This window comes from Pinus tabuliformis, chromosome 1_1 (assembly GCF_031772625.1).
Source record: "Pinus tabuliformis cultivar Carrire ecotype Pingquan chromosome 1_1, CPIR1, whole genome shotgun sequence".
NCBI lineage: Eukaryota > Viridiplantae > Streptophyta > Pinopsida > Pinales > Pinaceae > Pinus > Pinus tabuliformis.
In genome coordinates, this window is record NC_142297.1 from 219761780 (window position 1) to 219772271 (window position 10492).

Consider the following 10492-nt stretch of genomic DNA (forward strand, 5'->3'; position numbering starts at 1 on the left):
TACAATGTAATGATAGGAGTCATTATTTTTTTTTGTAACCTTCTAATTATTATAGAAGTTATTGTATTTTGTTGTGAATTATATCTGTTAACTAATATGAGATTAATTTTTGGTATAGGAAATTGTTTTTATCTTAAACAATTTTAAGAGGCATATATTATAAGCATATCCAATTTAATAATGGATATTTTTAAAAGAGCGAATGTGAAAGAGGTATTGTGAAGTATTTTGAATGATTTTTTTTTTTGGCATAGAGCAGGATAAGAAATTTGATAAACAAAGATATTCTCACTTCAAACAATCAACCATTATGTTAATCATAATGCGAAATGCAAAACAATATGTACTTAATTAAAAATTTCATCACAAGTTTAAACATGGTTATCAACTTTATCAAATCCCTTCAAAGTTGTCTTTTTTATAGGTTGTATTTAGTCGTTTTTACCTCCATTTAAAAAGGTGGTATTCTCAATATCATCTCTTTTTTGGGGTTGAAACTATAATGTTTTACAACCATGACATTAAAAATTCATAATATTGTTAACGAAAACCTTAAAATCAACCCCAAATCAAAAAGTGGTACTACTATAAACACTTCTTTTTTTCATTTTCTTCTTCTTCTTCTTCTTTTTGTCTTTGAACCACTCCACCTCAAAATTATTGAGCTAAGGCAAAAAAAGGTCAAAGATTATTGGACTTCTCCCACTTACTGCCAAGATTGGCAATATGGTTTCTCAAAGAAACTTGGCCTTCTAAGCCCACCACCAATTTGTGGATAGATTTCTAACAACAACTTTAACAACAACGCACCCCCATCTCGACTGGGGAGGACAAATTGAGATAGGGCTACATCCCAATAGGTGTTTTCTCCATTTATGAAACTTATGGTGTGGAAGTCGGTCACCAAAATTTTCCCAACCCTGTTATCTGGAACAATATTTGGTAAAGAAAATTATGGCCCAAGTTTCAATCTTTCTATGGCTATTGGTCTAAGAAAATATATTAATTTACAATAGCCTCCAAAAGCGCAAGTGCTTAGTTCCTTCTTGTTGCCATATTTTCGTTCATGAATCAAAAAATTGAGAGCATCTTTTCAACACATGCCCCTACTCTTAACACCTCTAGCAGATCCTAGAATCAAATATGCAAAAATTGCATAGAGACTTAAAAGTATCTAAAAAACCATCAAGAGTTGGAGAGTCCAAGGTTTCCAAAATCCAATTCTAAATACTTCTTTAGGCCATATGGAAGGAAATAAATAAACACATTTTCAAAGAATACTTTGTGCCACATAGTTCTCTTTGGATAATTTTTTGAAATAACATGAAGGAATCAATAGTCACTCAAGCATGAAATGAGCGGGATTGGAAAGTGATCCAGGAAGCTCTAGGAAACCTCAAAAATCAGATTGCTTAAACATTTGTGGAAAGAGCATATAGTCATAGAGCTAGGCACGACCTTTCCAATGGTGTGAACAAAACCTCAAACAAATTTCGTATGGAAAAGTATCACAGTTTGAAGATTTTGACCAAATGAGAAAAGTCAAAGTCAAAATCAACCTATAGGAAACATGGAACTACTGACAGGGGTCATACAATGACATGGAATAATATTATATTGACATGTGGCAGCTGATGGGGACACCCTACATCCTATGTAGATGAATATGGTTTGACACGTGGCATTTATCAGTTAACTAAGTGTTGATGCAATGGTTAGGAAACCAATGGGAGGTTTCCACGTGGCCCAATCAAGGGATGCCATGTGGCACCTTGAGGGACGCTGAAAAATGTTGGAATCATCTCACGCAAACCGAGAGTTATGGTTGGTTATAACTATAATTATAATGCATGTGGTCAAAGATAGTTTATTATATGTTTATGACATGGTTCGTTTTCCCATAGCATATAAAATATGGTTAAAAACAAAGTTTATTTATAATCAATGAATATGCCACCACATGTAACGTTACGGCATGGTGGGGCCATACCACATATGGTTTATATGATTTTTGGAGCGTCGACATAATATTTGTGGTGAGCACCAGTATTGCAACAATAATGCTGCAACTCCTGCGCTTCCTACTTTACTTTTATCAACGTGGTAGTTTGTAACAAACTTGGAAGTGACGGTGCTGTATGCACAAGTACTAGTTCTTACTGCAAGCTGTCACTTGGTCAGCTAGCGCAAGATCACTAGGAGCTCAAGCCAACTTCTATGAATTCCAGAAGAAGCTTTATATGTGATGAAAGAAAGGAAAGCTTACCCTACAGAAGCTATTCTACTTTCAGAAAATGAAAGAAGACTGAAATGTGAAGTAACCCTAGCAAACCCTAATTAACCAACTAACCCTACTTTTGCAGAAAGAGAGGTGAAAAACCATAAAATGAATGCCATTACCTACTTAGGAAGTAAACAACATCTACTCAAGCTATTTCTAGAAGGAAATGAGAAAAAAACATCTTTTTGGATCTTTATGTATTTTTAGGTGAATTTGTCATGCATGTGATTTATTTGTTTGTGAATTTGGCAACGATTAGGTGGCGATGGAGGGAAACTTTGGAGTTTGTAGAGGTTTAGGAAGGTGTGTAGGGGTCCTAGGAGGTCCCCGGTGGTCTCCTAGAGGCTTTCCCTGTAATCGGATTTCAAAAAGACACCTACAGGAAATTCTACAAGAGGCTGCAGGGGATCTACAGGAGGTCTACAGGAGGATGCCGAGAGCTGTTTTAGAGGTTTTGAGTCATAGAGCAGTGCCCAATCTCCCTCTTGGAATTGCTTCTCCCTGGTGTTTTGATCATGCCATATTTTCCTTTGAAGCTGGACTACCTCTGTGTGGAGAAGGGCCTGCAGTCTTTGTTCATCCAATCCATTGAGCTGGAGTAGCCTTTCCCTCTATGCATGGCTGAGGTCTAGGTCCAGTTGAGCTGCCATCCTTAGTGAATTTTATTCAAATTCTATTGACAGAAAATCCTTCTTCCCATAGACCAGTTCATAGGGTGTGAACCCTGTGGTGGTCTTCCATGTTGTGTTGTAGGCCCAGGTGGCCTCAACTAGTCTATCCGCCCAATATTTTTTGCTGCTGCTCACTACCTTGGTCAGAATTCCTTCCAAATCTCTGTTAGTGACTTCCACCTGCCCATTGGCTTGTGGATGGTAAGGGGTGGAAGTCATGTGCTTGATTTTATGATGTGTGAGCAGGTCTTCAATCAAATTGGAAGTGAACTGACTGCCTTGATCTGTAACCAGTTCTCTTGGATACCCGAACTTATAGAATATGTTCTCTCTTAAAAACTCAGCTACTTTTTCCTCTGTTGCTGCCTTGATTGCTTTTGTCTCTGCCCATTTTGTCAGGTAATTAGTGCACACAATGATGTATTGCCTTTGTTTTGAAGGAGGGTTGATAGGACCCACAAAGTCCATGCCCCACTTCTCAAATGGCTCAAAAGTCACTTGAGGTTGCATGGGCATCTCATCCTTTGGAGTAGGTTTCCCCATCCTTTGGCACCGATCACATTGGCTGGTGTATCTCTTCACATCTTGATGAAGAGTGGGCCAATAGTAACTTGCTTGCAAGATTTTGAAGGCAGTCCTTTTTGCTGCAAAATGGCCTCCACAAGGCCTGTCATGACAGGTTAGGAGAATGTCAAAAACTTTCTCCTCCCTGACACATCTCAATATTTGATCTGGGCCAAGTTTGAAGAGATTGCCTCTAATCCAAGTGAAAGGGGCACTTTTCCTCACGATCTTTCTCTTCTCTTTTGAGGACAGGTGTGGTGGGAACTGTGCTGAAACCAAGTAATTTGCTATATCAACAAACCATGGAGAGAGTACTAAGATAGAAAATAGGTGCTCATCTGGCATTTGATCATCCACCATTCCTTCCTCACCTGTAGGCAAATCTACTCTAGACAAAAAGTCAACAACAACATTTTCTTTACCAGGCTTATCAACAATGGTTAAATCAAACTGCTGCAGTAAAAGAAACCATCTAATAATGCGAGAATTTACATCTGGTTTATTCATTAAATACCTAATTGCAACATGATCGGTGTGTACAAAGGTTTGATAGCCTATGATGTAATGTCTAAACTTATTTAAGGAATGCACTACAGCTAGGAGTTCCTTCTCGATGACTGTGTAGTTTAACTCTGCCTTGGAAATTTTTTTACTTATAAAGTATATGGCATAAGGTAACTTTTCATCAATCTACCCCAAGGCTGCTCCTATTGCTTTGTTCGAGGCATCTGTGTGAATGTGGAAAGGTAGGGCCCAGTTTGGGCCTCTCAAAATTGGGGCAGTCACAAGTTTGCTTTTCAAGGTATCTAGGGCTTCTTGACAGTTTTCAGTCCATATGAACTCGACATATTTTCCCAAAAGACCAAACAACGGAGAGGCTAACTTACTGAAATCTTTAATGAATCTTCTGTAATATCCTGCCAAGCAAAGGAAACTTTGGACATCTCTCACCTTTTGAGGAGGTGGGACCCTTTGGATGATGGCGATTTTGTTGGGGTCCACCTGCAATCCTTGTTGAGATATTGCATGACCTAGCACGGTCCCTTCAGTCATAAAAAATTCACATTTTTCCAGACTGAGGGACAGGTTCATTTCAATACACTTGTCCAAAACTTTCCCTAGGTTAGATAAAGCTTCTTGAAAGTTAGAACCATAAGGAGTAAAGTCATCCATATATATTTCCACCGCATCATGAACCAGTTTGGAAAATATACTCAATACTACTCTCTGGAAAGTGGCTGGAGCGTTGCACAAACCAAAAGGAAGGACCTGGTATGCAAAGGTACCCCAAGGACAAGTGAAAGTGGTCTTATCTTGGTCTTTCATGCTGATTTGAATCTGATTGTACCTGCTAAACCCATCTATGAAGGAGAAAAACTTTTTCCCCGCCAGACCATCTAACACTTGATCTATGAAAGGCAAAGTAAAATGGTCCTTTTTAGTGCCTTGTTCAGTTCCCGATAATTGACACAGATTCTCCACTTACCATTTTTCTTTGGCACTAGCACCAAAGGAGAGACCCATTCATTGTCAAAGATGGGGTAGATGAATCATGCGTCAAGTAGTTTTTGCAATTCTTCCTTAATAATGTCTTTAAGGGCTAGGTTCATCCTCCTTTGAGGCTGCCTGACTGGTTTGCAATCCTCCTTAATGTATATATGATGAGTACATACTGAAGGGTGCACTCCCTTCATCTCCTTATAACTCTAGGCGAAGGCATCTAAATGTTTTCTTAATAAGCTGCACAGTTCCTTCTCCTGGGAGGTGGATAGGGATGAATTGATTTTCAAGGTTCTTTTTGGGCTGAACTCTATATTCTTAACACAGAGAGAGGTCGGGTCGGCCACATAGAGATCAGTTATGGGATTGTCTTGGGTTTCTTTCACTAGATCTTCTAATGGAAGCATACTGGGGGTGGATTTTGAATTAAATTTCCAATGATCTCATCCTAATTTTGTGGTTTCCCCCCCATGACAGTTTCTACTGCACACAGTGGTGCAGAATAGACTTCATCCTCATCCTCCTCCTCCAACCAGAGAGGTAGATCATGTTCTAGCAGGGGTTGGGCAGGAGGGTATAGGATTAGCTGCTTGGACATATGCCCATTCTTGATAGTCATGTTCCCAGCCCGACAATTGATGTAAGCATCGAAAGTGGCCAACCAGGGTCTTCCCAGGATGAGAGGATACCCAGTGAGCTTTTCTTTCGACTGGAGAACTAAGAAATCAGCAAGGTACTCCCAAGAATCAATGGAGACCATCACATCCTCCACAATCCCTTCAGGGGTCACGGTGGAGCGGTCTGCTAGCTGCAGTACTATTGTGGTCTTTCTCAAGGAGCCCTGGAGTTTGAGCTTGAGCATGGTGTCCTTTGTCATCACATTAATGGCAGCTCCCAGATAGATCGAGGTATGTGGGATCATGGTGCCATTGATGTGGACATCAACTACTGGGCTTCCAGGGTTTAAATATTTAAGACAGATTACCTGCCCCAACATCAGGTCGGACAGTTGTCCTATGACATTGATGGTTGGGGCATCTCTTCTGCACCTGCCTGGATGCCTGAAGCACTTCTCTTTGATCATCTTATTGTATATAGGCACATCCTTTATGGCTTAGAGAAGTGGTATCTTTACACATAATTGTTTCAATTCTCCCAGAAGTTCAGTTTCTTTTGGGTTGGGTTGTGTCGTCCCAGATAGTCTCTCAGGAAAGGGTGGATTTGCTTTTGGTTCACTTTCCTTTTTATCTTCCTCAACCTCTTGAGGGGGAGGCTGGCTATTTGGGAGAACCTTCCTAGATCGTAGGTTAATCTCCTGAATCTCCACAGCATAGGTTGGGCATGATGGTTCCCCACTATATACTTGCTGAGCCTATCTGTTGTTCGGGTTCAGGTTCGGTTGAGCAGGCATTTGGGGTTGCCTTGGTGGAGTAGGAGGCAATGGTTGAGGTTGAGTAGGTGGTGGAGGCAAAAGAGCGGGAGGAGAGTTGTACTGGGGCCTCCACCCCTGATGAGATGCATTCCACTGAGGTTGTGGCTGAGCATAGGAGTGGAATGAATGAGCGGCTGGTTGGGCATGATATTGAGATGGATAGGACCAAGGAGGAGGTGTGGACCAAGAAGGATGAGCAGGGGGGGCCTAAGAAGGTATGGAAGTGGCTTGGTTGGGGTTGTAGTATGCCTGAGATGTCCCTTGCATTCCCTACTGGTATGGTTTAGGTCCATGTGGTCTCCTTTGGTTCATGAAATAGAGTGGTTCAGTGGCTCCTTCAGCCCCTTGGTATACAGCTTTAAGTCCGGGCAAGGAAGGGCACTTATCTGTAGAATGATCTTCTTCACAAACTAAACAAATCTCTATGGAGTTCAATGGACATTCGTTCCTAGGATGCCTTCTGGTGCACCTAGGAAAAAAAATGGCCAAAGCCCTCTTTGCTTCCTCTTGTTTCCTTTTGATATGCAAGGTATCCATTTGCATGGAAAGAGTTTGCAGCATCTCTCTCTTGAAGTCTTCCAGCATGTGTCCAAGCTCACCTTTTATGGATGAACTGGATGAGGAAGTACTGGCTATGGGTTGACTCCCCCTACCTCTATTTCTAGATGCCATAGAATGGTTTCTAAAAACAATCTTTATGTCTTCATAAGGTAGTTGGTAGATGTCTCCCCCAGCCAGCAGATGGAGGGTATCTAGAAGGTCTTCCGGAATTCCCCTGAGCAGGACCAACTTCAGCGATTTGGGGTCAAGCGTACACCTGGCCCTTTTATAACTGAGCTGGAACCTCTCTTCATAATCTTCCAATGGTTCATAACTTCCCATGGTCATTCAGAAGATTTCTTCCTTGGTGTCTTTTGACCTACAGTAGTCTCGATATTTGTTATTGAAGGCTTGTTGCATCTGAGCCCAAGTTGTGATGCTATTGCCAGGCAACCCCATGAACCAGCGCAATGCTGCATCCTTGAGGGTAGAAGGGAATAGTTTCAACTTTTGCTCATCTTCTGCATAGTCATAGGTTTGATAGATAACAACAAACTCAAACAAGAAGGTGTCAGGATCTTCTGTAGTCAATCCATGGAAGTGAGGTAGGGCTGAAGGGCTTATGTTTTTCATTTTAGTGTCCCCATTGGTTTCTCAAATGGGAAAGGTACCCTCTACTCTTTCTCCATTCCCCCTAACATTTCTGTTCTCAACCATTGTCTTAGGAGGGATGTTTTCTTCTTCTTGTTCCCCTATAGGTTCTTCAAATATCTCTGGTTGTTCACCTAAAGGTTCTTCTGGATCATTGCCACCGAAGAAGAGAGAAGGGTGGCTATGTGATGTGGTGGGGGTGTTGGGTAAGAATTTTCCTGAATTATCTCTGTTCCTATGAGGCATGAAAGGAAATCTTTTTTTTTTGTTGGTTTTTGCTTTTTTCTGCTTGTACCTGCAAAACTGAAATTGGTTGAACAAACAACTTGCAACTAACTGAAATGAACTTGCTGAAATGAAATTGCAGAACTGAAAAGGAAAGAAAATGAAATGCGGAACTGAAAGCAAGGAAATGACTAATCTACTTTTGTTGAAATGGAAATTGCAGAATTGAAATGAAAGCAAGGAAAGAGCTAATCTACTTTTGCTGGAATGGAAATTGCAGAATTGAAATGAAAGCAAGGAAATGGCTAATCTACTTTTGCTAGAATGGAAATTGCAGAATTGAAATGAAAGCAAGGAAATGCAGAAATTGAAAGAAACAACTACTCTACTTTTGCTGAAATAAACTACTTAGCAGAATGTTGTAGTAGAAAATAGAGGAAAAGCAGTAATCACACAATACTCTGATGCTTCACCGGCAACGGCGCCAAAAAGTGGTGAGCATCAGTATTGTAGCAATAATGCTGCAACTCCTGGGCTTCCTACTTTACTTTTATCAACCTGGTAGTTCGTAACAAACTTGGAAGCGACAGTGTTGTATGCACAAGTACTAGTTCTTACTGTAGGCTATCATTTGGTTAGCTGGCACAAGATCACTAAGAGCTCAAGCCAACTTCTATGAATTCTAGAAGAAGCTTTATATGTGATGAAAGAAATGAAAGCTTACCCTACAAAGGCTATTCTACTTGCAGAAAATGAAAGAAGACTGAAATGTGAAGTAACCCTAGCAAACCCTAATTAACCAGCTAACCCTACTTTTGCAAAAAGAGAGGTGAAAAACCATAAAATGAATGCCATTACCTACTTAGGAAGTAAACAACATCTATTCAAGCTATTTCTAGAAGGAAATGAGAAAAAAAAAACATCTTTTTGGATTTTTATGTATTTTTAGGTGAAATTGTCATGCATGTAATTTATTTGTTTGTGAATGTGGCAGTGATTAGGTGGTGATGGAGGGCGACTTTGGAGTTTGCAGAGGTGTAGGAAGGTGTGGAGGGGTCCTAGGAGGTCCCAGGTGGCCTCCTGGAGGCTTTCCCTGCAATCGGACTTCAAAAAGACACCTACAGGAAATTCTACAGGAGGCTGCAGGGGATCTACAAGAGGTCTACAGGAGGTCTACAGGAGGATGTCGAGAGCTGTTTTAGAGGTTTTTAAGGTGGGAAAATGGGTGGAAAGGGTAGCTGATGGCTAGGAGGATGTGTTAAGGTGTCTAAGGTTCATCAAGGAAGATTAGGGAAGAGAAAGATGGTTGGACTTGTTCAAGGAAAGAGAGGAAAGTTTATGGGAAAAGTGCAGAAAATTAGGGTAGATTTGTGAAGGACTTTGGATGACCTATGGAACATGGATCAAAAAGAGATGGTGATGGCTGATTGGTGGACTTATTGTGAGTAGAGATGTACTGCAAGAGAACTGAAAATCAAGCTCTGAAACTAAGCAAACAAAGAAACTAGCTACACTAAAAAAACAGAACTGTTCATCAAGCTAGCCTAAATTCTGATCTAGGAAAGTAAATGTTGAACAATGATATATGTAAAGAAAGCATGGAAGGAAATTTAGTGTAAAGATAGAAATGAGCATGATGAAATAGATCTACAGCAAAGCATTAACCTTCTAACAAGCTGCAACACTAGAAATCCTATGGCAAAGGCAAATCTGTGGTTTTTGTGGCAGCAATAGGGTCTTGGCCTCAGTTCATGGTCCCAAAGGGGAGAAAGGAGGTCAAGGCTCTATTGACGGCCTTTTTGTATCTTCTTCTATCACTATTCAACCTACTACAACAAACTAAAATGGAAACAACTTTTTAAATTACCAAAAGCAACCTATTCTTAACTAAGAAAGAAATCTATCTATCAACAACTCATTCATAAACTGAAACAAAGAATATAAATAAAAAACAAGAGGTTCTTGGCTTCTTGGATTGGGCCCTAACCCAAGAGCTTCATCCCTCTGATGTAACTCAATGCTTTCTCAGAAACAATCTCATCTTCATTATCAAAATAACAGTAAGATTACATGAAACTGTCTACAAAGGTAAGCTCGAAGTTGAGAAAAGCAAAACTGTAAAAACAGTGCGAAAATTTGACTAACATCCAACAACCTAATGAGGCCCTAGGCCTCTCTACTTATACAAATGGAGCTTCCAACAGCTCCCTTAAAATTAGGGAGGCTTGGCTCCCAGAACTTGAGATAAGCAGCAGTTATACTCCACTTGCTTGGTTGCCTCTTTGGTGCATTGATGTGGTTGCTTGTGCTCCGAGCTTTCTGAAGGAGAATTCGAAGTAGGAAGTCATAAATGAGGGAAACACCCTCCTATAAACCCTCTCCCTTGTTTTCTTTGAATATTTGCTGTCAAATGTTCATTAAACCTTTGACTTTGTCTCCAAAATTGACCAAAAATTTGCATTAAGCACACATTAGACTTCAAGGCATAATGACCAACCCAACTCACTCTATTAGCATAAATATAATAAAAAACATGCAATAAGCTAATGAGAATGGTGGATTAAGCTAAGTTAAGAGGCAAAATGAGCCCATATAATTACCCATTTATGGGGCTCATCAATTTGGTTA